Source organism: Pelophylax lessonae, assembly GCF_965119305.1.
Source record: "Pelophylax lessonae genome assembly, chromosome: 9".
NCBI lineage: Eukaryota > Metazoa > Chordata > Amphibia > Anura > Ranidae > Pelophylax > Pelophylax lessonae.
In genome coordinates, this window is record NC_138776.1 from 269,352,876 (window position 1) to 269,379,596 (window position 26,721).

At 46.8% G+C, this 26,721-nt stretch overlaps 2 protein-coding genes across 2 annotated transcripts in view; both read right to left on the reverse strand.

The window, feature by feature from the left end:
* The window catches only part of LOC309564458 (uncharacterized protein), a 1,566,033-nt gene that overhangs the window by 1,392,900 nt on the left and 146,412 nt on the right, over window positions 1–26,721 (reverse strand). The window lies entirely within an intron of this gene.
* LOC309564033 (uncharacterized protein) overlaps window positions 1–26,721 on the reverse strand; it is a gene marked incomplete at both ends in the record, with an annotated part of 247,142 nt that overhangs the window by 84,415 nt on the left and 136,006 nt on the right.

Consider the following 26,721-nt stretch of genomic DNA (forward strand, 5'->3'; position numbering starts at 1 on the left):
CAGTCTGAGGTTCCTCAGGATAAGAGGAATACGATGGTCCGGCACCGTCCCTCACAGTCTGAGGTTCCTCAGGATAAGAGGAATACGATGGTCCGACACCGTCCCTCGCAGTCTGAGGTTCCTCAGGATAAGAGGAATACGATGGTCTGGCATTGTCCCTCACAGTCTGAGGTTCCTCAGGATAAGAGGAATACGATGGTCCATTTACACTGTGTGGTGCCGGATGGACATTTGAGGTAGCCGGGTTTTCTCCTGGACTATACTGTGTGATGTCCTCATCTTCTACTTTACAGTCTGGAGACAAAGTGAGACAATCCTCTGAGGTTTTCCTCATCTCCCGTCCATGTACTAAAATAGAAATACAAAGATTACTAGACATCAGCAGATTGGTTCCCCTAAACCAGGACTCCGCCCACATCAGGCAGCTTTGTCTCTGAAGAACTTACAATTCTCCCCTCAAGGTAACTAGTAAATGGGTCCTCTGATCTCCTACCAGTTAATTTCTTTATTCATGATCCTTAGTCAGAGAGTGAGGAAACAACGAGAACTGTCTTTTATAGGAGTGACAGTGATGAAGGGATTATAGGACGAGTGTCCCCTCCCCCTCTATCACTCATTGCCATCTTCCCAACACAAGAAGTCCCGCACTTCCTTATTTAGTCCATGATTCAGTCATGAATAACAGCGGGGCTGAGTCTCACCAGAGGTCAGAGAGTGAGGATGGGGGGAGAACAACCAAGATGAAGACTGGACTGATCCTGAAGACCACCATCATTGGGTTACTGACTCCTCCCTCATTATCACTTTCTGTTTAAGGCTCCAAAGTTGGAGGATGTTATCACATTATTATCACCATGTAAAAGTCTGTCCTCCAATCAGATCATCAGATATAAAATGTCCAGCTGGTAGGAAATGGGTGTAACAAAAGAGAATCCATATTATGTGTATATATAGCAGTGGGTAGAGGGGAGAGAGCAGAAGTCAGGAGTATGTAATGTACAACATAGAGTATATAGTTCAGGGGTCAGGGGTATGTAATGTACAACATACAGTATATAGTGCAGGGGTCAGGAGTATGTAATGTACAACATAGAGTATATAGTGCAGGGGTCAGGAGTATGTAATGTAAAACACAGAGTATATAGTGCAGGGGTCAGGAGTCATAATATTTGTGTTCAGTAATCAGTTGCAGAGGTTCCACACCGCTGCCTCCCATCTCCTGAGACTGCACTCAGTGACTTGGGTGTGAGACTATACAGACATATCCCTCCACCCGGCACAGCCAGCAAATAACAGAGCAAATAACCCCGGGAGAAGACCCAAGGTACATACCCCAGGTGTCTAGGTCAAGCAACGTCTATGTTAATTATCAACATTTTACTGCCAGCTGAACCCCAGAATCTCCATAAATTCAGTCTAGAGACATAAATTGTGTCTGCAGCACAGAGAAGGAAGATTATCCGAGAGAAATACAGGAATACAGGATGGGGAACACAGCTCAGGAAAGTGACCAGGGGATTACAGGCTGATATCACCCAGTCCTCGCCCTACTCTGGACCAATCAGTGATCAGTATGGGTGGAGGAATGTATTTAGTGTTAATGACCCACCTGTGCTGATCTCAGTAGGAGTGTCCTCCTCTATAAATGTCCCCGTTATTCCATCCTCCTCCATAGACTGCTGATCATCCCTCACATACGTCTCTTCTTCTTCTGCTTTAACCTCAAATTCTATATCGATTGGATCTCCACTCTAAACCAAGAAAATGAGAGAGAATATCATCTTCATTATTGTGATAATATATATATATATATATATATATATATATATATATATATATAAAAACACACATCCTCTCCAGAAGTCCATGTTCTAGATGCTCCAATCCACCAACCTTGTAACATTGAGGGATGGTGTGACCTTCCTGTGTGGAATCCCGGGAATACAGAGGACGGGGACATCTCTCTGGTGGGTTTCTGAAGCTGGATGACTCTTTCATGGTGCCCTGGTACAGATATTTGCGTTCCTTTAGAAACTCTGACTCCTTCATCATCCCATCCTCATCATCCTCCTCTTTTATCTCTTCTTTAACCTCAACTTTAGAATCTCTCAGGTTTCCACTCTGATTATATAATAAAAATGACATCAATGGTAACAATGCAGATAATGTACAGATCCTAATGATACTATCAGTGATTGTTCCTCATCTACCTGATGAGGGTGGGGGATGGTGTGACCTTCCTGTGTGGAATCCCGGGAATACAGAGGACGAGGACATCTCTCTGGTGGGTTCCCATTACTGGATCCATCTGTAGGAAACACACACTGACTGAATACATTGTTTCTATGTGTTTATCAGATGATGGGGGATCTAGGTGGATCCTCCGTACTGCTCTCTCCTTACAATAAAGTCTCCTCTTACCCGGTGATGTGAGGGAGGGCTGATTCTCCATCATGACGTCCTTCCCAGCACCGCTCACCTCTCCTGTCAGTAACTCGATGATCTCTCTGGTGACTTCTCAAATCTTCTTTTTATTTCTCTATTCTATCAGGGAGGGAGGTGGAGGCAATGTGATGGTCATATGATCTCCAGACTTCACAGGAGGAAAACTCTAGATTTGAACACAAATAGTAAAATCAAATGACATTCCCAGAATCCTCCTCACCTCTCTGGTCAGGTCTCTTTATTTAAACCCCACTTCATGCTGAGGTTTCTGATATTACATACAATGCAGGTCCAGCAGCCCTACTTTGAAAGTAAGGAGGCCTGGGGTTCAGCCCACATCCTAAGAGCATCAGAAAAAAAAAAAGAGTCGGATAGCGGGATAATTGAAGGGGGAGCTGTGAGGTCAGTGTGATGTCATAGGATTCTCTGACTCTGATTGGAGGGACATTGGGAGGAGGAGCTGTGTGGTCAGTGTCATGTCATAGCAGTGGGGAATTACCAGGGTTGCAGCAGTCGCACTTGTGAAATGGGTCCTGGAGTTCCACCACTGTAGGGGGGCCCGCCGCTGCTCGGGAGATAGTACACTGGTCATTAACGTGCACTCTCAAAGGCACACAGTCCCCGCCCCGCCCATCCTCTCCGCCCGCAATCATGGGTACTCACAGGCACACGGTCCCCGCCCATCTTCTCTGCCCACCCATTGAGTTCAGTAGGGTAGGGAGATACAATGTCGGGAGACTGAAAGAGAAAATCAGCTGACCTGGGCTGGGCCAGTAGAGTGAAGGGGGAGGAGCTCTCCACCATGTGAGGAGACCCCATGATGGGATAGGAGTTACTGGAGACACAGGAAGAAAGCCAAAGATATACTGAGACCTAGCAAGCAGGAGGGACCGAGTGATCTGCAAGGGAGTGACACTGATCTCATACCTCAATATCAGCACTGCCACTGATTCCCAACCCCCTTCCCACACACACCAGCACCTTTGCTCCAAATGAATCCATCCCCCCAACCACTGCTACCACTCATCCCATTCCACCCCCCCAACCACCACCCTTGCCACTGATCCCATCCCCCCTCATCACTGCAACTCATCCCATCCCCCCACCATCACTGCTCCCATCTACCCCTCAACGCTGCCACTCAACCCCCCCCCCCACCACCAACACTGATCCCATCCCATTACCCCCCCCCCCAACCACCACCCCTATCTCATTCCATCCCATCCCCCCACCACCCCTGCCACTCATTCCATTCCCCCCACTGCTGCCACTCATCCCAACCCCTCCACCATTGCTGCCTCTAATCCCATCCCACCACCACTGCCACTTATCCCATTCCATCCCCCCTCCACCACAGCTGCCAATTATCCCATCCCCCCACCACCACCGCTGCCACTGATCCCATCCCCACCCAACCACCACTGCTGCCACTGATCCCATCCCCCACCACCACCGCTGCCACTCATCCCAGGGGCGTAACTAAAGGGGTCACAATGGTTGTCGCTCATGTAATTCCCCTGTACACTTGGATGAGAAGGGGAGGGCATATAGAGGAACAAATCCCCTCCATTTTTCTCCTGCAGCTGCTAAAAGCCAAGTTCTCCTCCTCTCCCTCCCATAGGCATTCAGCGGCTGCAGGAGGAAAATGGAGGGGATTTGTTCCTCTATGTGTCACCCCCACTGCCCCTCCTATCCAGGTCCTGCTGCCCTCCAGCCCAGGATAAGTGGGAAGGGCCCTGCCAAGGGCTCAGGGGGACCCTTCATGTTTTCTTGCACTGGGGGCCTGAAGGTTCTAGTTACGCCTCTGTGTCATAGGATTCTCTGACCCTGATAGGAGGGAAATTAGGGGGAGGAGCTGTGTGGTCAGTGTGGTGTCATAGGATTCTCTGACCCCGATAGGAGGGACATTGGGAGGAGGAGCTGTGTGGTCAGTGTGATGTCATAGGATTCTCTGACCCTGATAGGAGGAACATTGGGAGGAGGAGCTGTGTGGTCAGTGTCGTGTCATAGGATTCTCTGACCCTGATTGGAGAGACATTGGGAGGAGCTGTGTGGTCAGTGTGGTGTCATAGGATACTCTGGGACATTGGGAGGAGGAGCTGTGTGGTCAGTGTGGTGTCAAAGGATACTCTGACCCTGATAGGAGGGACATTGGGAGGAGGAGCTGTGTGGTCAGGGTAGTGTCATAGGATTCTCTGACCCTGATAGGAGGGACATTAGGAGGAGGAGCTGTGTGGTCAGTGTCATGTCATACGATATTCTGACTCTGATTGGAGGGACATTGGGAGGAGGAGCTGTGGGGGGCGCTGTGTGAGGTTTTTGCACACAAAGAATCATATTCTCCCGGGTGCGTTCCACCTCTTCTAAAATAAAAGATGAACTTTTTCTGTGGGCTTTGTCAGGACTCATCATATTCCTGTGACCTCCGTGTACTCCAGAGACTTTACTGATCACATTTTAGGATGAATACCTGAGACTGGGATCATTATGGAAAAAAAAAAAAAAACAATTCCGGATATTTATTACAAATGACATTTTTTCCTCTTTCTTATTTGAATCCTAAAAAATAAAGACATACATATTCCAATCCTCCTTAAATACACCCCCCACCCCACACTAATAAAAGTAGTATAATCCGTTTGTCAGGAGTGTGTTGTTGTCAGGGCTGGGTTTCTGCTATTAATAGCAGCTCTCTACTCAGTGCACAGAGGCTGCTCAGCTGTCGGATAATTACCAGCCATTCATTGTTTCCACAGTGATTCACCTGGTTACCATTACCTGCCTCATTAGTCCAGCCTACAGCCAGCCCCTTTTTGCTATTTAAACTGCCTTGCTCATTTCCTCCGTGCCTTTGCCTGGTCAACATCTCTAGCGTGTCTCTGCTGTGTTCCTGATATGACTTGGCCTGGCTGACGTCTCTTCTGATTTCTGATTTTTGGCTTCTGACAATGCTGATTTCTGATCCCGGCTTGTCTGATTTCCCGCTCTGTCTTCCAAACCCTGGCTTCTGTTTTTGACTACGTTCCTGTTCTGTGTTATTTTTGCTATTACATTAAAGGTGTGATTTTTAACTACATTTTCTGTCTCTGCCTTGTTTATGGTTCCTGACAGTTGTGCTCTTGCTCATCATTCCAGCATCCTGGTTTTGGCTGTGATGTATTCTTTCTTTCTTTTGGTCTATCTGCAAAGTGAGTGATGTGGTCAGTCTCTGGGTGGAGACCAAATCTGATTGAAGCCAGCCAAGCCTGCAGTCCCATGCTTGTGATATTGCGTTTGTAACACGTGCTCCAAGCTCTTTGTTTGTCTGCCCTGCTGTTTGGATTCCCTTGTTGAAGGCCTTAATTCAGATCTCGACTACTCTCTGAACTCTGCCTGCCTTTTGACTACGGATTTGACCCTGACTATTCTGAACCTTGCCTGCCTTGTAACTGGCCTGGCGTTGAGCCACTCTGCCTGTCTGCCAACCGCAAGTACCTGGTTGCTGTGCTCAGTTCGTTCCTGCCCTGGTGGGGTGGCCAGGCATCATAGCATTGTGATCAAAGGTGCTGCGCCAGAAACAAAGTGTAACATATAATGGAAATCGATCTGTGTATACAATAAAAAGTGCAATCTCAGTGTCCATAAATCATAGGTGCATTCCGGTATCCAGAACTGTGATCACCCAATAACGTGATTAGTACAAAATACTGTGCTCCACTCCACCGCCACCAGAGATCTAAGCCTCTCACCTTAAACTTTGACCCAGAGACCTGAGCCAAACAAAGCTTTTACCCCTCAGGGGTCACAGGCAGGTGTCACCGGATGGTGTGGAGGTTTCACTAACGGATGCACTGGGACCAGGTAACCGCGATGGTGCCGCTCTCACACAGGGCACAAAGAGATCACCACATAAGCAGAAAAGCAGAAAGAAATCTAATGCTCTCCGTGCGGGTAAAGCATATACAGCCGTTTATTTAAATAAAGGTACTCACAAACCGCTTCTTGGAGACATGCTCGTAATACAATAAGACCGCACAACAGAGAGGATGCAGCGAGAAGCAGGAAAGGCTCCGCCCCCTATACGCATTACATCTTTACCGATAGGGCGCTGACTTCAACAGTAGCGCTCTAGAGGGCATTCGATTTCTTTCTGCTTTTCTGCTTATGTGGTGATCTCTTTGTGCCCTGTGTGAGAGCGGCACCATCGCGGTTACCTGGTCCCAGTGTCAAAATCAACTTCTCAATTATCCACTCGTCCTCGCATTTCAGGGTGCTAGGTGTAATTCTGGACTCTGAACTATCCTTCCAGGCCCCACATCCAAATCTTGCCTCCTCAACATCTCCAAAATACCCCCTTTCCTTACCAATGACACCATAAAGCTCCTAGTTCCCTCCCTGGTCATCTCTTGCCTCAAATATTGAAACTTCCTCCTCATTAGATTACTTTTACATGGGTTACCCCCCCCCCCCTCCCCCCTTCAGTTCATCATGAATGCTGCAGCCAGGGTTATCCACCTTACCAACCACTCAGCATCTGCTACCCCTCTCTGCAAATCCCTCCACTGGTTTCCATTCAGTGTCCTCCACCCTTCTCTGCCAAACCCTCCACTGGCTTCCATTCAGTGTCCTCCACCCCTCTGCCAAACCCTCCACTGGCTTCCATTCAGTGTCCTCCACCCTTCTCTGCCAAACCCTCCACTGGCTTCCTTCCAGTGTCCCCCACCCCTCTCTGCCAATCCCTCCACTGGCTTCCATTCAGTGTCCTCCGCCCCTCTCTGCCAATCCCTCCACTGGCTTCCATTCAGTGTCCTCCACCCCTCTCTGCCAACCCCTCCACTGGCTTCCATTCAGTGTCCTCCACCCCTCTCTGCCAATCCCTCCACTGGCTTCCATTCAGTGTCCTCCACCCCTCTCTGCCAATCCCTCCACTGGCTTCCATTCAGTGTCCTCCACCCCTCCCTGCCAATCCCTCCACTGGCTTCCATTCAGTGTCCTCCAACACTCTCTGCCAATCCCTCCACTTGCTTCCATTCAGTGTCCCCCCCCCCTCTACCAATCCCTCCACTGGCTTCCATTCAGTGACCTCCACCCCTCTCTGCCAAACCTTCCACTGGCTTCCATTCAGTGTCCTCCACCCCTCTCTGCCAATCCCTCCACTGGCTTCCATACAGTGTCCTCCACCCCTCCCTGCCAATCCCTCCACTGGCTTCCATTCAGTGTCCTCCAACCCTCCCTGCCAATCCCTCCACTGGTTTCCATTCAGTGTCCTCCACCCCTCTCTGCCAATCCCTCCACTGGCTTCCATTCAGTGTCCTCCACCGGCTTCCATTCAGTGTCCTCCACCCCTCTCTGCCAATCCCTCCACTGACTTCCATTCAGTGTCCTCCACCCCTCTCTGTCAAACCCTCCACTGGCTTCTATTCAGTGTCCTCCACCCCTCTCTGCCAATCCCTCCACTGGCTTCCATTCAGTGTCCTCCACCACTCCCTGACAATCACTCCACTGGCTTCCATTCAGTGTCCTCCACCCCTCTCTGCCAATCCCTCCACTTACTTCCATTCAGTGTCCTCCACCACTCCCTGCCAATCCCTCCACTGGCTTCCATTCAGTGTCCTACACCCCTCTCTGCCAATCCCTCCACTGGCTTCTATTCAGTGTCCTCCACCCCTCCCTGCCAATCCCTCCACTGGTTTCCATTCAGTGTCCTCCACCCCTCTCTGCCAATCCCTCCACTGACTTCCATTCAGTGTCCTTCACCACTCCCTGCCAATCCCTCCACTGGCTTCCATTCAGTGTCCTACACCCCTCTCTGCCAATCCCTCCACTGGCTTCTATTCAGTGTCCTCCAAAGCCATCCACGACTCAGCTCTCAGATACATCACTAACCTAGTCTCACAATACCAACCAAAACATTCTCTTTGTTCCTCCCAAGACCTCCTGCTCTCTAGCTCCCTCGTTACCTCCTCCAATGCTTGACTCCAGGGATTCTCCTGAGCCTCTCCCATCTTCTGGAACTCCCTATCCCAATTTGTCTGTATCTCCTACTCTGTCCACTTTTAGATCATCCCTGAAAATCCTTCTCTTCAGAGAAGTCTTTCCTGCCCCACCTAACTGGAGTTTTATTTTCTCCATCAGCTCATCCCCCACAGTAATTGCCTTTTGTATCCTTTGACCCTCCCTCTTAGATTGTAAGCTCTAATGAGCATTGTAACTGTAATGTCTGCCATCACGTTGTGCAAACTGTTGGCACAATACAGAGGCGTAACTACAGGGGTTGCAATTGCAACTGGGCCCCATGCTCCACCTGGACAGGAGGGGTGGTGGGGGCAGCATGTAGAGAAATCACTGTCCTCATTTTTCATCCTTTAGCTGCAGGAGGAAAATGGAGGAGATTGGTTCCCCTGTATGCTGCCCCCGCAACTCCTCCTATCCAGTTCATTTGTGTTCTGCTGTCTCTGGGCCCCTGTGTACTCCCCTTTCCCCCACCTCCACTGTGATCCCTACCCTCTCCTGCCAGCTGCTGCAGGGGATGTGTCACAATAGAGAACCAGGAAGGGGTAGTTTATTGAATGGACAGAGTCATAGTCAGTGACATTGTAAAAAAATAAAATAATAAAATATAATACATTTAAAGTATCAAAAAATAAAAACTACTGACACCAGTGGGTGAACTTCCAGGATCACAAAGGTCGCAATTGCGACCAAGCCCTGGCATTCCACCACCGTGGGACGGGCCCCAAGATGGCAGGAAAGGGGCCCACTGCAGAACTTGTGAAAGGGTCCTGCTGCAAGACTGTTATAAAGGGCCCCGCAACGAGAGTAAAGGGCCCCAGGGTCAGTGTGAAGAGCACCAGGCTTGAAGGGAGGCCAAGGGGTCCTTCTTTGTTCCTTGCGCCAGGGCCCTGCCTCTCTGGCACAATATAAATTCTGTATAATAATAATAATAATAATATATGTGTGTATCATCATCTGCTGGAGATAAAAGACTATGGAGGAAGAGGACGGACATGACGGGGGGGGGGGGGGGTTACTGGGTGAAAATAAGATCTTATTACCTCCTCTGCTGCCACTCCAAGTGATGTCTCCTCGCTACTTCGTCCCGACTCACCTTTCACCTGGAACTTCCTATTTATACCTGACATCACTTCCTGCCTGTAGCTGACATCACTTCCTGTCTTCCATAGAGACTTCCTCTCCGGGTAAAATTGAGATCCCCACCTTGTGGAGCTCCGAGGAACTGCAGCCCCAAGAAACGTCTCGTAGTGAGAACATGGCCTTGTGCTGTGTGTGTATGTACTGTATATCCTTATAGATGGATCATCTCCACTCCCACCAAGGGGGAGAGAAATATATTACTGCCTATTACAATAAGGTGACCAGATTTTTAAAATTAAATCTGGGGACATTTTTTTTTTTATTGGCAAATGGTAAACTATTTTATAATCATATTTTCTTCTAATGATATATGCGGTGTATGTGGGATGTGTTTATGGAATGACTGTAAGATAAATACGTTATTTCTCACATTTCCTCCATGAGATAGAAAAAAAAAAAGATACTTCTTAGAATTTTTGGGATATGACTACCAAATGTTAAGAAGATAAGACGAAAGACTTGGAGGGGGGGATGGGACGGCAAAATTCAAATCCAACCCGGGCAGAAGTGATGGTGTCACCCTCTCTGCAAGAGGTAAGAAATATTTATATATATATATATATAATCATAATAATAAAATATGCACATCAATTGTACATTGTATTATAATTATATATCGGGGGTCTCACCACTATTGGCACATTGCAGCTCTGCAATATTTCTTCTGTTTTGCAGAGAGGGTGACACCATCACTCCTATATTCTAATACACGGGATGATTAGCATCTCTGTTATTATTATTGTATGTGGGGGGTTTCACCATTATTTGCACATTGAAGCTCTACAATTTTTCAGAATATTTGTGCAGAGGGGGTGACACCATCACTGCTATGTTGCAATACATTGGTGGATTTGCACTGGATATTCATGTATAGGTGTCACCATTGCCCTTATAAGTCCATTTGTAGAATATTATAGATGAAGTGTAGGGCAGTGCTGCATTTTTGGCTTTTTATTGTTGCACGTTAGATGAGGGAACCAGCTAACAAGATTCTCTTATTGCTTTTGAGATTTTTTTTGTTGCATTGTAGATGTTTTACTGGATTTCTTATGTTCTCTGTGTACTGGTAACCAGTGACCCTGCCTATTGGTGGTCAGTGTACCCCCTGTATGCTGGCGGTCAGTGTGCCCCCTGTATGCTGGAGGTCAGTGTGCCCCCTGTATGCTGGCAGTCAGTGTGTCCCTGTATGCTGGAGGTCAGTGTGCCCCCTGTATGCTGCTGGTCAGTGTACCCCCTGTATCCTGGCGGTCAATGTGCCCCTGTATGCTGGCGGTCAGTGTACCCCCTGTATGATGGAGGTCAGTGTGCCCCTGTATGATGGCAGTCAGTGTGTCCCTGTATTCTGGCGGTCACTGTACCCCCTGTATGCTGGAGGTCAGTGCACCCATGTATGCTGGAGGTCAGTGCACCCCTGAATTCTGGAGGTCAGTGTGCCCCCTGTATGCTGGTGGTCAGTGTGCCCCCTGTATGCTGGAGGTCAGTATACCCCCTGTATGCTGGAGGTCAGTGTGCCACTGTATGCTGGCGGTCAGTGTGCCCCCTGTATGCTGCTGGTCAGTGTACCCCCTGTATCCTGGCGGTCAATGTGCCCCTGTATGCTGGCGGTCAGTGTACCCCCTGTATGATGGAGGTCAGTGTGCCCCTGTATGATGGCAGTCAGTGTGTCCCTGTATTCTGGCGGTCACTGTACCCCCTGTATGCTGGAGGTCAGTGCACCCATGTATGCTGGAGGTCAGTGCACCCCTGAATTCTGGAGGTCAGTGTGCCCCCTGTATGCTGGTGGTCAGTGTGCCCCCTGTATGCTGGAGGTTAGTATACCCCCTGTATGCTGGAGGTCAGTGTGCCACTGTATGCTGGCGGTCAGTGTGCCCCCTGTATGCTGGAGATCAGTGTGCTGCCTGTATGCTAGCGGTCAGTGTACCCCCTATATGCTGGCGGTCAGTGTTCCCCCTGTATGCTGGAGCTCAGTGTGCCACCCTGTATGCTGGTGGTCAGTGTATCCCCCTGTATGCGGGAGGTCAGTGTACCCCCCTGTATGCTGGAGGTCAGTGTACCCCCCTGTATGCTGGAGGTCAGTGTACCCCCCTGTATGCTGGAGGTCAGTGTACCCCCCTGTATGCTGGAGATCAGTGTGCCCCCTGTATGCTGGAGGTCAGTGTGCCCCTGTATGCTGGAGGTCAGTATGCCCCCTCTATGCTGGAGGTCAGTGTACCCCCTGTATACTGGCGGTCAGTGTGCCCCCTGTATGCTGGAGGTCAGTGTACCCCCCCTGTACACTGGTGGTCAGTGTACCCCCTGTATGCTGGTGGTCAGTGTTCCCCCTGTATGCTGGAAGTCAGTGTGCCCCTGTATGTTGGAGGTCAGTGTGCCCCCTGTATGCTGGAGGTCAGTATGCCCCCTGTATGCTGGCGGTCAGTGTGCCCCCGTATGCTGGCCTTCAGAGTGCCCCTGTATGCTGGCGGTCAGAGTGCCCCTGTATGCTGGCGGTCAGTGTGCCCCCTGTATGCTGGAGGTCAGTGTTCCCCCTGTATGCTGGAAGTCAGTGTGTCCCTGTATGCTGGCGGTCAGTGTGCCCCGGTATGCTAGCGGTCAGTGTGCCCCTCTATGCTGGCAGCAGTGTACCTCCTGTATAATGGTGGGCAGTGTGTCCCTGTATGCTGGTGGTCAGTTTGCCCCCTGTATGCTGGCGGTCAGTCTACTCCCTGTGTGGCAGGCGCAGCACTACAAAGTGCCTTATGCGCTGTGGCATTAGAAGAATTGGATCTCTCTGACTTCAGTCTAACCAGACTGTCTGTTACTCTATAAATTCCTCTAATACCGTTCTATGGAAAGCAGTAGGTTTAAAGAGCACACCAAACGCTTAAGATATCTTCTTTATTAACTTCAACTTTTCTTCATAGATAACAGTGACACTTTGCAGCAGACAGTCCATGTACAACATGTGCTGAAAACTGTATAACAAATGGTGGATATATTTCTCTCTGTATTGCTGTTTGAGTTTGTTTGCTTGGGTTTGGTTTTGAGTTGTTAGAGTTGTTTGGGTTTGTTCGATAGTTGGAATTCAATATAACTTTTGAAGTTTGATAGTTTGTTTGTTTGGTGGAACTACAAGTGAACACATAACTAGTTCAGTATACAGCTCTAATCACATTACTAACAATAGGAACATGTATAACTGATAATTACCTATTTTTGGCCACTTTGCTTCCATAAAACTGCTCTGTGGATCTGTGTGTCTATTCCGTTCTCTTCTGTAGTGGAATGAGAAGGTTGGCTGAAAGCATGAGGCTTCAGAGAAAAAATGGGTGTAAGGCTGGCTGTGATTGGCCAAGACTGTTGCTGAGTGTGAGATTGACTGTGATTGGCCACAAACTCCTTATGGGTAATAAAGTTTAACTCTGTGCTTTCTGGTTTAAACTCTGAGCTTACCTTACATGCATACAAATGAATCTTACAGGCAAATTTCCTTTGCTTCTGTGAACACAATATACAATTGTTATGTGACATCCAAACATGAAATCACAGTAAATAACTCTGCTTTTGTCTCTCACATATAAACATATGCACTGTATTGAGGTTATTAGCAGGTCTAGCTGTATATACATGTAGGTCATATTAGCAACCTAGGACAGGTTCTAGCTGGCCAGCTACACTCCCACCAAAATTACCTATAATTCTATGTTCTCTATAGTAGGATTTGAACATGCATTTGGGGAATTTTCTATCAGGTTCTCAACTTCCAAGTGTCTTTTATCACTTTCAAGTAGAACAACTAACTGCTGTATAGGACGTTCCAACTTGAGTGGAGTAGTGAGACGTTTTCCCTTTTTGTCAAGTTTTGAGTCTCCTATTTGTAACAACGCTCTTCTTACTAGTCTGTCTAAAAGTATTCTTCATCTATTTTTAACTCTAATTCTTCTCTCAGAAATTTGCTTACTGATGCTGAAACAACAGCTGCTGTCAGTTCAAGTCTTGGTATTGTCTGAATACTGGTAGGTGCGACTCTGGTCTTTCCCATAACCAGGGCACAGTGTATTTTTCCTTCTCCTATCATTCTGATGTAGGAGCACTGACCATAACCATAACTACTGGCGTCTGAAAAGTGATGAAGTTCTATTTTCTTGTACTCTCCGAAATCATGAGGTACAAAACATCTGGGTTTTCGAACTTCTCTTAAATTCTGCAAGTCTCTTATCCAAGCCTCCCACCTTGGCCTCAAATCTTCAGGTATGGGTTCATCCCATCCCAACTTCCGTCTGCATAATTCTTGTAGTATTTCTTTTGCTTTGAGGATCACTGGGGCCAAGAATCCCAATGGATCATATATAGAAACCACTGCGGAAAGAATGGTACGTCTAGTTGCAACTTTCTCTTCAAAGGATACTTCAAAGAAGAACTCATCATTCTCTACATTCCATCCAAATCCAAGTACATTTTGAACTGGAAGATGATCATAATTGAGATCTACATCCTTCATTGTTAAAGCACGTTCAGAGTCACTGATGGATTCCAGTACCTCTCTGTTGTTTGAGATGAATTTATGAAGGTGCAGATTTCCTCTTGCGCATAACTCTTGGCTTTCTTTCACTAGTTTGATTGCAGATTCTGTGGACTCTAGACTTATACGACCATCATCTACATAGAAGTTTTTCTTAAGAAAATTTGCTGCTGATGGGCAATCCTCTTCATTTTTATTGACTAGGTACTTCATACCATAATTGGCGCAACCTGGAGACGATGCTGTTCCAAACAAGTGTACTTTCATTCTGTATTCTGCTGGCTCTGTATCTGTATCTCCGTCCTCCCACCATAGAAACCTCAGGAAGTCTCTATCTTCATTCTTCACATGAAACTGGTGGAACATCTTTTCAACGTCACACATGACCGCTACGGGATACTTTCTGAATCTACAGAGTACTCCAGGCAGAGTGTTTGTAAGGTCTGGTCCTTTTAGTAGATGATCGTTCAATGCAACACCATCATACTTTGCTGAGCAATCAAACAAAAACTACTCTAATCTTATCTGGTTTCTTTGGGTGGTAAACACCTTGATGTGGGATGTACCACACTTCTTCTTTAGGTTGGTTATTCACCTTCTCTGCATGTCCTTCTTCAAGGATGCCTTCCATGAATTTAAAATAATCTTGCTTGAATTTGGGATCTCTTCCCATCTTTTTCTTCAGGAATTTCAATCTTGTTAGGGCAAGATTTCTGTTATTTGGCAGACAAGGTCGTTCTCTAAAGGGTAAGGGCATTTCAAGATAACCTTGTTGATTCTGCTGAATACTTTCTTCTAGAGTGTGTACGAACTTTATGTCTTCTTGAGATACACTCTTTTCTTCAGAACTTATGTCTGCAAAGTCAGACTCAAGGATCTTGATTACTTTTGCTGAACTTACAGTTGGTAACTCTTGGACGGATATTCGATGACACAATCCTGTCACCTGTCTTGAGTTTGCAATCTGCTGTTTTCCTCCAACAACACCCCATCCTAGATCAGTTTGAACAGCGTAGGGTTCACCCTTTCCTCCTGTGATTACCTCTCGTGGTACCAAAGCTTCGGGACGATCGTAGCCTATCAACAGTCCAACACCAAACTCCTTCAGTGGGGACATTTCATGTGATATGACAGATAGGTGTTCCCATTTATTGGCTGTTTCACAGGTAGGTATGCAATCTCGATCTAGAGGTATATCGTCTTTCGTATAGGCTGGAGGTAGATTTAATGTGAGGTTTGAATGAAGTCCTCTAACTCTCAATCCTTTGACTCTTTGACTGTTCACTAATGTATCTCTCCCCGTCATTGTGGTGAGTTTGAGCTTCACTGGTTCTGTAGCCACTTCTAATTTCTTGCAGATTTCTTGATCAATGAAGGTAACATCGCTTTGGGCATCCAATAGTGCATAGGCATATACCTTCTTATTCCTCCTTTTAGGATTTGAAATGCACACTGGTACAACCATTGATGTGCCGTTGCTTTCTCCTTCCCTTACTCTGCAAGAGAATACTGATACTTTCTTTTCTTCCTCAGCATCTTTAGGTATTGAGGATTCATCCTTCTTTGGACGTTCTTCATGTAATGGGGTAGGATGGCGTCCTTTGCAAACACTGCATGTGGCCCTTTTCTTACACTCCTTAGTAATATGGCCTTTCCTTAGGCATCCAAAACACAGTTGATTATCAAGTACAATTTTTTTCTTTTCATTTGAGGACTTCTCTTTCAATTGTTGGCACTTGTGTATGGAGTGGTTCTCTCCACAGAACATACACTTAAAGGTAGTCTGAGGATTTGTCAGTTCTGTCTCTCTACTGATCCCAGTAGTGACTTTGAACTTGCTCTCGTAGGTATCTAGACCTTTAGCTGCTGTGTTGGTTGCAAAGCTAGCTGCTCTTGAACGTCTTATATCTCTCGCAGGCCTTTCTTCTAAGGATTTTAAGGCATAAGATGCTGTTGCTGGGTTACATGCTATTCGTGCTTCCTTATTGACAAACTCAGAGAACTTTTCAAAACTTGGGAAGTCCTTATTTAGATCTAACTGTTCAGTCACATAGCGATTCCACCTAGAAGCCACTCCTTCAGGTAATTTAGCTAGCATCCTGTGGTTTTCCAGATAGTCGTTCAGTACTTCTAGTCCTCGTACATGTGGGATGGCATTGGTGCATGCTTGCAGGAAGTCACCATACTCTTGGAGTTTGAAATGTTCTTTAGGACCTATCTTAGGCCAGTTATTCAATTTCTCCCTAAAGGCTCTTTGTACTAAGAAAGGATGACCATATCTTGCATTTAACTTTTCCCAAGCTTGTTTGTAGGCTTCTTCGTCTGTTCTATAGAAGTTACCTTCAAGAGCTTTCTTTGCTTCTCCACCAACATATTTCTGAAGGTAGAATAACTTGTCAACTGGCCTGGAGCAATAGTGCTCAATGATCATTTCAAAACTCGCCTTCCACTCTATGAACTTCAGTATGTCTCCTGAAAATACAGCAGGTTCTGGAACGGGCAGTCTTGCTGGGACTGTTCTCTGTTGTCTTGCTGGGACAATAGTCGCAACATTTTCCTGATCATTGCAGTGACATCTAGGAATAGGATCATCTAGTTTTATTTTCTCACCTAGTTCTGAATTAGGTAAGTCTCTCTCTTTGTCTTTCTGAGCAGGGATAGAAGGGCACTGACTTTTTTCTTCACTAAGTACTGGTGATTTCCTTTCATTCTCCTGGGCGTATGAAAGGAAGTAGGAGTCTGCATCTTCACTTAGTACAGATTTGGACTTATGATTACTATTTATGTCCTCTTCGTGTACTCTTAGTCTGGCTTCTATAATATTGACTTCTTTCAGCCTCTCCAGACTTTCCATTTGATGGGGCTGTGCCTCCATTTCAGCTTCCATTTGATGGCGCTGTGCCTCCATTTTAGCTTCCATTTCAGTTTTTCGTAGGCGCTGCGTCTCAATGGCAGATTCCATCTCAATTTCTGCTTTCTTGACAGCAAGTTGTTCGACCAGTTCCTTTCTTTTGGCTATTAAGGTACTTGAGGACTCCGATATGTTACTGGCACTTCTGCTAGTGAAGGAAATCCCACTTGAGATTGTGGTTCCCCCTAAGGACCTAGCATAGTCTCTCATAAAGAGCTCGTTCATTCTCTTTCGTGCCTTAACTTCATCATAGTTAGCTTCAGATGATAGTTCTCTCATGAGCTTTACTAAATCTTTAGTGACTGCAGTACACGTGTCCATGTTCCTTACAATATCCTGGGAAGGGGTCGTGGATGACCGCAGGTTGACATATGCTGCCATGAGCTCTGATTCAGATTCTTCTATCATCTCTATAATATCATTCAAGTTTCCTTTTATACTTTCTTGCTTTAGCTTTCTACGAACACCTATAATGTATAATTTCCACTTATCATACATTCTGGTGAACTTTTTTCCTTTTAATGCTGCTTCTTGCTCCAAATTTTCTAGCATCTTTGCGGTCGGTTTTCTGATACGTTCTGAACGTCTTAGTTCGTCTGGTTGGGATATATCAGTTTGGGGCAAGACTAATGCTGCATCTGACTCTTCTACCTCAGACAGGTTCCCTTGCTCTTCACTTTCTAACTTATCTATCCTTGTATCCTCTAACAGTGGCATAGCAATACTAGACTTAGACATTTTTACTCTAAATGCTATAACACTCAATAAGAATATTAAGAAGACTTTCACTTTAAGTGCAATAGCAATAGGTACAGGTAGTATAAAATGGACATTCACTTTAAATACCTTAGAGTCCGTGTACTACAACTGACCCTTGTTTTTTACTTACAGTCCTTTTATTCCTGAACACGAAAATGTCTCTTTCTTGTCAAGCCTATTGCAATGATAAGTAATAAAGGAAAGTTCTGACCTTATTCTGAAGAGCAGGATACTGCGATCTGTAAGTTGCTTGAACAAATATCAGTCTTAAAGGAGACTTGTCTTTTCTTGATATGATGCTCTATTCTGACTCGCAATGCTTTGCGCTGACTTGCGATGCTTTGCTCTTACTTGCGATGCTCTGCGCTGACTTGCGATGCTCTGCGCTGACTTGCGATGATCTGCGCTGACTTGCGATGCTCTGGGCCTAGTGGCGGGAAACTAGCTGGCTGCAGTGCGTGGTCTCTCCGTGGGTAGCGGTGCAGGCACTCTAGCTCTGGACTTTGGCCTCCCACCATGCGTCTCTTTCTCTCTCTAGGAATCGCAGTAGGGTTGGCGCTCTTTCTGTGTCTATCTTGCCTTTGCCGTTCTGCCACTTTAAAAGTCGGCTGCAGTTTGACTAAAACCACACGTTATGGCCTCTATGTAGCTCCGCTGCTCAAATGCGCTCTTTACTCTGCAAGTTGAGGAGCACTATTACTTTGCCCTCAAAGGGCTAAATAGTTCCACTGTGGCAGGCGCAGCACTACAAAGTGCCTTATGCGCTGTGGCATTAGAAGAATTGGATCTCTCTGACTTCAGTCTAACCAGACTGTCTGTTACTCTATAAATTCCTCTAACACCGTTCTATGGAAAGCAGTAGGTTTAAAGAGCACACCAAACGCTTAAGATATCTTCTTTATTAACTTCAACTTTTCTTCATAGATAACAGTGACACTTTTGCAGCAGACAGTCCATGTACAACATGTGCTGAATACAGTATAACAAATGGTGGATAGATTTCTCTCTCTATTGCTGTTTGCTGTTTGAGTTTGTTTGCTTGGGTTTGGTTTTGAGTTGTTAGAGTTGTTTGGGTTTGTTCGATAGTTTGAATTCGATATAACATTTGAAGTTTGATAGTTTGTTTGTTTGTTTGATTTTGTGTTCGAGTTTGTTTGTTTGGTGGAACTACAAGTGAACACATAACTAGTTCAGTATACAGCTCTAATCACATTACCAACAATAGGAACATGTATAACTGTTAATTACCTATTTTTGGCCACTTGCTTCCATAAAACTGCTCTGTGGATCTGTGTGTCTATTCAGTCCTCTCCTGTAGTGGAAAATGAGAAGGCTGGCTGAAGCATGAGGCTTCAGAGGGAAAATGATGGGTGTAAGGCTGGCTGTGATTGGCCAAGACTGTTGCTGAGTGTGAGACTGGCTGTGATTGGCCACAAACTCCTTATGGGTAATAAAGTTTAACTCTGTGCTTTCTGGTTTCAACTCTGCTGTGTCTGAGCTTACCTTACATGCATACAAATGAATCTTACAGCATATTTTTCCTTTGCTTCTGTGAACACAATATACAACTGTTATGTGACATCCAAACATGAAATCACAGTAAATAACTCTGCTTTTGTCTCTCACATATAAACATATGCACTGTATTGAGGTTATTAACAGGTTTAGCTGTATATGCATGTAGGTCATATTAGCAACCTAGGACAGGTTATAGGTGGCCAGCCCCCTGTATGCTGGCGGTCAGTGTGCCCCTTTATGCTGACAGTCAGTGTGCCCCCTGTATGCTGGTGGTCAGTGTGCCACTGGGTTGTTTGAACTGAACAACCCAGTGCTACAAGGTGATGACCACTAAGACATTCTGCTGCTCTGTCCTTCTGTTCAATTTGCAGCACTCTTCTAGCATGAGCTTCTAGATTAAACATCATAGGGAAATAAGGCAATGCACTCCTTTGGAAGTGCTAAAAATTCTTGCATTGCAGTTACTTCTGCAGGAAGGGAGGTACAAAAACCTGCTTATAGACCGTCCTCATCTTCCTATTAGGAATTGTTTGAAGAGGGTTAAATTGGTCAGTTGACTGATCCTGTAAGGGAAAAGCTTGACATAGTCAGAGTTGAGACTCCTTGCACAGGGAGAGATGTAACAGACTTCTTTAGAGTGTCTTGAGTTGACTACCTGTGGCAACCTGTTGGTAGGGGGTCATCTTCCTCCCTGGATGCCTGAACAAAGCAGGAAATTTATACCGGGTTTTGCCTGTCAAGCACCAAAGGCCCAGTCTACGGTGTGCAGATCTGGAGAGGCTTAATAGAAAGTGTCCATTAGTCAGCTTCCCATACACCAGCTTTATGAGGCCTGCAGAAGAGCTGACAATCCAGGAAAAGTATCAGTAAGGAAGACGCTGCCCCCTCCAGCTATAACCTGCATAGAGCAGCCACAGCATAGTGGGATTAGGCTGCAGCGGCACAAAGACCTGTCACAGTAAGAAATAAATCCATGATAAACAGACACGGTGCAAAGGAGAACTCCATATTATAAAGAAATAAAATATTATAACATATATAATTGTTACTCTAGCTATGTAGTCATTTTTTTTTTTTTAATTCACAATTCAAACTACGGCTGCTAAAGTCTCCTAAGCTGTCAAAAAAGACAGTGTAACAGTTGTTTGATTGCTGGGTGAGAAAAACCCGTAAGGGGTTAATTACTGCTAAAGGAATACTGACACTGCAGCTTCTCACATCAGAGCACCGTCCCAGCAGGTGAAGAATCAAACAGACCCTGCCATACAGATGTAGAGCCCTCCTAGGTAGGTGCTAGAATGAGTGGATATAGTTTTTGGTTTCTCTGCCTAACAGGGACACAGCTCATGCTGTCTTGATGATTCATACTGATCCAATAGCCATGGAGTATATTGGACAGTGGGCGGAGTCCTGGCAGATGAGAGCATGGATGTCTGTAATGTTGTTGAAGTATTTTTCTAATTTGTGTATATTGTCTAGTATAAGGTGTTATTAAACCGACTATTTCTGTTTTTGGTTGTTTCAGGCCTCGGAACATAACTTCCTCTCTTTTGTGCTTATAAGCCCTATTATAAGCTTTTTCGCAGTGTAGTCCGCGAATAGCCTCTAATAAGCAATCTTTTTAGAAGGGAGTCCGCCTACCATTTAAAATCTTCGTCGTTCGAACAGATTCGATGCAAACTAATGTAGCACCACCCCCGCAGGAGCTGCTGATTAGATTATTGGGTCTACGTCCTGCCTAACAACCCACAGAATTGGCTCGAACCCTCCCTAGGCACAACTGACCCAGAATAGGACTGGATTACCAAATGGCTACACAGATTGGAATATAACACTTCAATAAATAATAATGACCTGTTACCTCTCTCCAGCTGCAGTCCTTCTGGGTAATACAAGGTGACCACACACAAGCTTGCTTTTAAACAGGAAAGTTATTTACTGTGAATCAAATAAACAGTTTCGATACAGTAAAATATGACTTTGTAAAAGGATATACTAATTAATTAATCAAAGATAAGATAAATACTGTGATATCACTCCTCAAGGGCACATTAATTGTTTCAGGAAATGTCTCAGAGCCTATAGGACCGCCATCTTAATCACTATTATACTTTTGGAGATAAGGCTCAGCATTCAGTTAGACACAGTATCAGAATGTCAGACCTATCTGAGTCCGCTGTTTCTTCTCTATATCTTCGCTAGCAACGTTGGTGCACTCGCAATTTGTAATCCACATTGAGGATGGGTGATCAATAGAGAGAATGGCAGCAAACAGTTAGTAATCACCGCGGGGTGTCTGTGCAGGATTGCCGGTAAAACTTCTGTGAGAGATGTACTGGGCCACCTGGTATATTGCCTTCTACTACTCTAAGGCTAATCCTGACTAAAGTTACTTCTTTGATAGATAGAGTCAGTTTTTTGGGCAGGTGCCCTCTCACCAACAGGACTGTCTCCCAGGAAGCCTCCGCTGCTGTCTCAGTCTCCGGCCTCTGTCACCAGCCGCGCTAGGTATTTGGGGTGGATGAGTCTGGTCTCTGTAGAACATCGATGGGACCTCCAGGAGGGATCCTCTACTGGAGATGAAACACTGCAACTTAGTCACTTAAGGCCCAGGAGTTTCGGCCTAGCATACAGCATCAGCCCACAGCACTGGCATCCTGCTTGTCTCACTGTGTCTTTCCCAAGAGAGTGAGCCTGGCTCCTCCCTTCCTTTATAAAGCTTCCCCCAGAAGGCTGTGCGGTGCAGCAGTGCACCCTGGTATTCTCAAAGCACTATGGGCGATGAAGACTGCTCAACTTCCTGAAAGGAAAATAACATCAAAAGACATTCCATAGCCGCTGCAATGTGTCCTTTTGGCCACTAGATGGAGCCGAGTTCCTCTCAAATGTCAAGCAGCAGTCTTTTAGAACTTGTATAATGGAAGACCCCGCTACACACTCCCCCCACTTGAGAAACTTTGGTCCCCAAAGAGGACAACAGCATGTACTCCAGTGCATATGTTGGCAGTACACAAAAAAAAACATTAACATATGCATAACAGGGAATCATCTTCCTTTTCATAAGCAGAGTTCAAACTTAACAACTGCATATTACAACACAGGTTCGACATAGGAACCTCCCACCAATTGTCAGGGGAGGGAAGGTAATTCTGTTCACAGACCCCTGACACTTGAGTGGCTTGTACAGAGGTGCCTGGGGGTGAGCTAGGGTTGTCCTCCACCAAATCTGCGGTGGAAGAACTAGGCTGATCAAGAGTTCGTTTGGAAGTAAAGATAGCCTCTTCTGAGCATTCACCCAATTGGTCATAGGTCAGTCTTTTGGGCGGGTGAATGACTCTTCTTTCCCTCTGTTCTTTGGGATGCACGATCTCAGAGGTACTAGGACCAGCCACTTCTGGGGATTCTTCAATGTCCTCCTCCTCATGTTCCAACACACAGGAATCTGATGCTTCAAGAGCGGTCAGTTCTTCTTCAAAGGAAGGTGCAACCTCCTCCTCAGGATCTTCATCATCAACTACTTCTTCTGGAAGCATGTGGAAAGGTATGAATTCGGGGGCTTCCGCCCGAAGGGTTCCTCTGTCAGCCAATTCGGATGAAGACAGGGAGGCAGGTGTGGGTTCTGGTAACTGAGACGACCACATCCAGTCAGATACCTCCTCTTCATCTTCCAGATCTTCAGATGGAGAATTTCCCTCCCTCACATCTGGGAGTGTCGACTGAGATCTGGTGACTGGTCTGGACAGGCGAGAGGTCGAAGGGGTCTCTGGCGAATCTACGACAGGAGGCATGCGAACTGCTTCAGAGAGAGGCAGTAAATGGTTCCTATGCCAAGTCTTCAATGGACCCACACTTCCTTCAGGCCGAATTTGATACACAGGGAGGTTTGGTAGTTGCTTGCAGATAACATAAGGTTGGGACTTCCAGCGGTCTGCCAACTTGTGTTTTCCCGGGACACCCAAGTTCCTCAACAATACCCTGTCCCCTGGTTGCAAGTCTTGGATCCGAACTTTTAAGTCGAAATTCCTTTTATTCCTCAGTCCACGTTGATCAGATGTGGCCTGAGCTTTATCATAGGCCGATTTCAGACTCTTCCGCAATCGGTCCACATATCCCTTGTGCGATGCTGAAGAGGTGTGATCGGGCGAGATGCCAAAGGCCAAATCCACTGGCAATCGAGCCTCTCGTCCAAACATTAGACGATAAGGGGAATATCCAGTAGCATCACTGACAGTACTGTTGTAGGCATGCACAATGGCAGCTACATGTTTGCCCCAATGCTGTTTCTTCTCTGAGCTTAAAGTCCCCAACATGTCCAAAAGAGTCCTGTTAAATCTTTCCGGCTGGGCATCCCCTTGTGGATGGTAGGGAGTAATTCTAGTCTTTTGGATGCCTAACAGATCTAACAGTCTCTTGATCAGTCTGCTTTCAAAGTCTCTTCCCTGATCTGAATGGAGGCGTTGTGGTAACCCATAGTGTACAAAGAACTTTTCTACAAGAACTTTGGCTACTGTAGAGGCCTTCTGATCCCTTGTTGGGAATGCTTGGGCGTATCTGGTAAAATGGTCTGTTACCACAAGGACATTCCCTTGGCCACTCAGATCAGGCTCTAGGCAAAGGAAATCAATGCACACCAGTTCCATGGGTCCCTGGCTTTGCAGATGGCCCATTGGGGCTGCTTGACGTGGCAGAGTCTTCCTTTGTATACATCGGACACAAGAATGACAGTATCCTTCAACTTCGGCCCTCATACAAGGCCAGTAGAACCTGTCCCTGACAAGCTGAAAGGTTCTTTCGGGCCCCAGATGGCCATGATTATCATGAAGAGCAGCCAGAACTCTCTCCCTGTATTTAGCTGGTAAGAACAGTTGCCACTTCTCCTCCAGATCTTCAGATGGGCCTCTTCGGTAGGCCACCCCTTCTCGGATCTGTAACCGGGTCCACTCTCTATGCAACAGACGGGCCCCCTGAGGAGAGTCGGTGAGAAGCAACTCAGGGCGCTGGATCTCCAAGGCTTCCAAAAGAAGTTTTCCCAGAGGGTCTTCCAGCTGCTCCTTCCTCAAGTCCCTTTTGGACAGCCGGGGTAAATCTTCCCCTTCAACCTGGGTCACCCTGCAATAGTATTTGGGTACTCCGACAGCCGAAACCCCAATCTCTTCGGCTCTTGATCCTCCTCTGGATCGAAGTTCAGTTCCCTGATATAGGGCACGCACCCCTTCTGGAGCCAAATGGGTCCATTCTTCATCAGGTTCGTGTGGTGCATGCAACCTTCTGGATAGGGCATCTGCATCCCTGTTCCCGATTCCTGGCCGATACTTCAGGCTGAAGTTGAAGCTAGAGAGGGCAGCCAACCATCTGTGTCCTGTTGCATCCAGCTTAGCTGTAGTCAACAGATAGGTAAGGGGATTATTATCCGTCTTGACAATGAATTCAGCTCCGTACAGGTAATCTTTCAGTTTGTCGACCACTGCCCACTTTAAGGCCAGGAATTCAAGTTTGTGGGTAGGATAATTCCTTTCAGCAGGTAGTAGACTCCTGCTCACGTAGGCTACGGGTCGCAGGTGGCCCCCATGTTCCTGGTAGAGTACCCCACCCAGCCCATCTCGGCTGGCATCGACATGTAGTTCATATGGTTTCGTGGGGTCTGCGTAGGCCAACACAGGGGCAGTGGTTAGATTCTTTTTCAACTGAATGAAAGCCCCTTCACATTCTGGGGTCCACTGATCCTGGATGGACTCCTTGGCCTTCCGGGGTCCCATGGTGGACTTCATTGGCTTGACCAGTTCAGGAACGTCATCTTCTTCGTTCTTTAGTAACTCATTGAGGGGTCGGGCAATCTTGGCGAACCCCTCTACAAACCTCCTGTAATAGGAGCAAAAACCCAGGAACGACCGAAGTTCGGTCACATTTGTAGGTCTCGGCCAGGAGGCGACAGCATCCAGCTTGTCCGGGTCGGTGGCCACCCCTTCTTCAGACACGATGTGGCCCAGGTAATGGACCGAGGACTGATAGAATTGGCACTTCTCAGGAGAAAGTTTCAGGCCTTCTTCATGTAGCCTCTTCAGGACCTTTTCCAACCTCTCCTCGTGTTCTTCCAAAGTTCTGCCAAACACGATAACATCATCCAAGTATACCAGTACCTCTATCAAATTCATATCTCCAACGGTCCTTTCCATCAGCCTTTGGAAGGTAGCAGGGGCCCCTGACAATCCCTGAGGCATGCGATTGAACTCAAAGAACCCCACAGGGGTGATGAAGGCTGTCTTCTCCCGATCTTCAGGGTGCATGGGGATCTGATAATACCCACTCTTTAAGTCCATCACACTGAACCACTTCGCCCCTGACAGGCTCTGTAGGGCGTCTTCGATTCGAGGAGTGGTATACTGGTCTGGGATGGTTCTTCTGTTCAGTGTTCGGTAGTCGATACAAAGCCTCAGAGATCCGTTTTTCTTCCGGACTACCACTATCGGAGAAGCATATGGGCTCCTGGATTCTCGAATAACCCCAGTCTTCTTGAGTTCCGCCAGCTGCTGACGTAGATCTTCTAAGTCACCTAAGGGAACTCGCCGGACTCTTTCTCGGAAAGGTTTGTCCTCACTCAGGCGGATCTTATGAGTGGCACTCCTGGCGCATCCCACGTCGAACTCAGCCCTAGAAAATATTCCTCGCCATCCAGCAAGTTGTGCCTTGGCCCTCTTCACCCATTCTGGTGGGAGGGCAGCGTTTCCAGAGCAGAGCTCTTCTATAACATCTTCACCCCTTCCCTCCTCTTTAAGATCAGATGGGACAACTGGGGTAGCCGGGTTAACTTGGCCCAACAGCACTCTGGCCGGTACCTTCACCGGTGTAGTAGAGGTGTTTCTGACACTCACTAAAACCCTTCCATGGTTTTTCTGTAACACCTTCAAAGGGATCACTTCAGGGATTACTTCTATCCCTCTCTCCTCTTCCTGTGGACCTGATTCAAAGATGATAAAAGGGCCCGGCTGTTTCCATGTGAGTTTAACGGAAGCTTTCAGACAAGCCACCTCTCCTGGCTGCAAGACCTTTTCCGTTCTGTCCAACTTCCAGAGTCTTCCAACTCCTTCTGCAGGAGTCTCTTGCTCCAATACTAATCGTTGATAGGCCTGCCGTAGCATGGGGTGAATCCTTGGCGCTGGAGCATCCTGTCCCTGGACCAGTTGTGTCAGGAGGCGCCTTACTAGGTCAGTGTTGGTCCCTACGATGAGAGAGCTTTTGTTGGCCCCTGGCGGACGAGGACAGACCACCGCTAGGGTGTCGAAGGTTTCAGCTTCACCAGCCACTGATGGGTCAAAGGTCAACTTGATTGGCAGATACCCGTCATAGGGAAAACTTTGAGTCCCGATACCCCATATCTCCAGATCTTCCAACTTCTGCAGAGGTAGATGGGTAAGGTGTTTATCATAGAAGTCTCTATACAGAAGAGTCACTTGGGCCC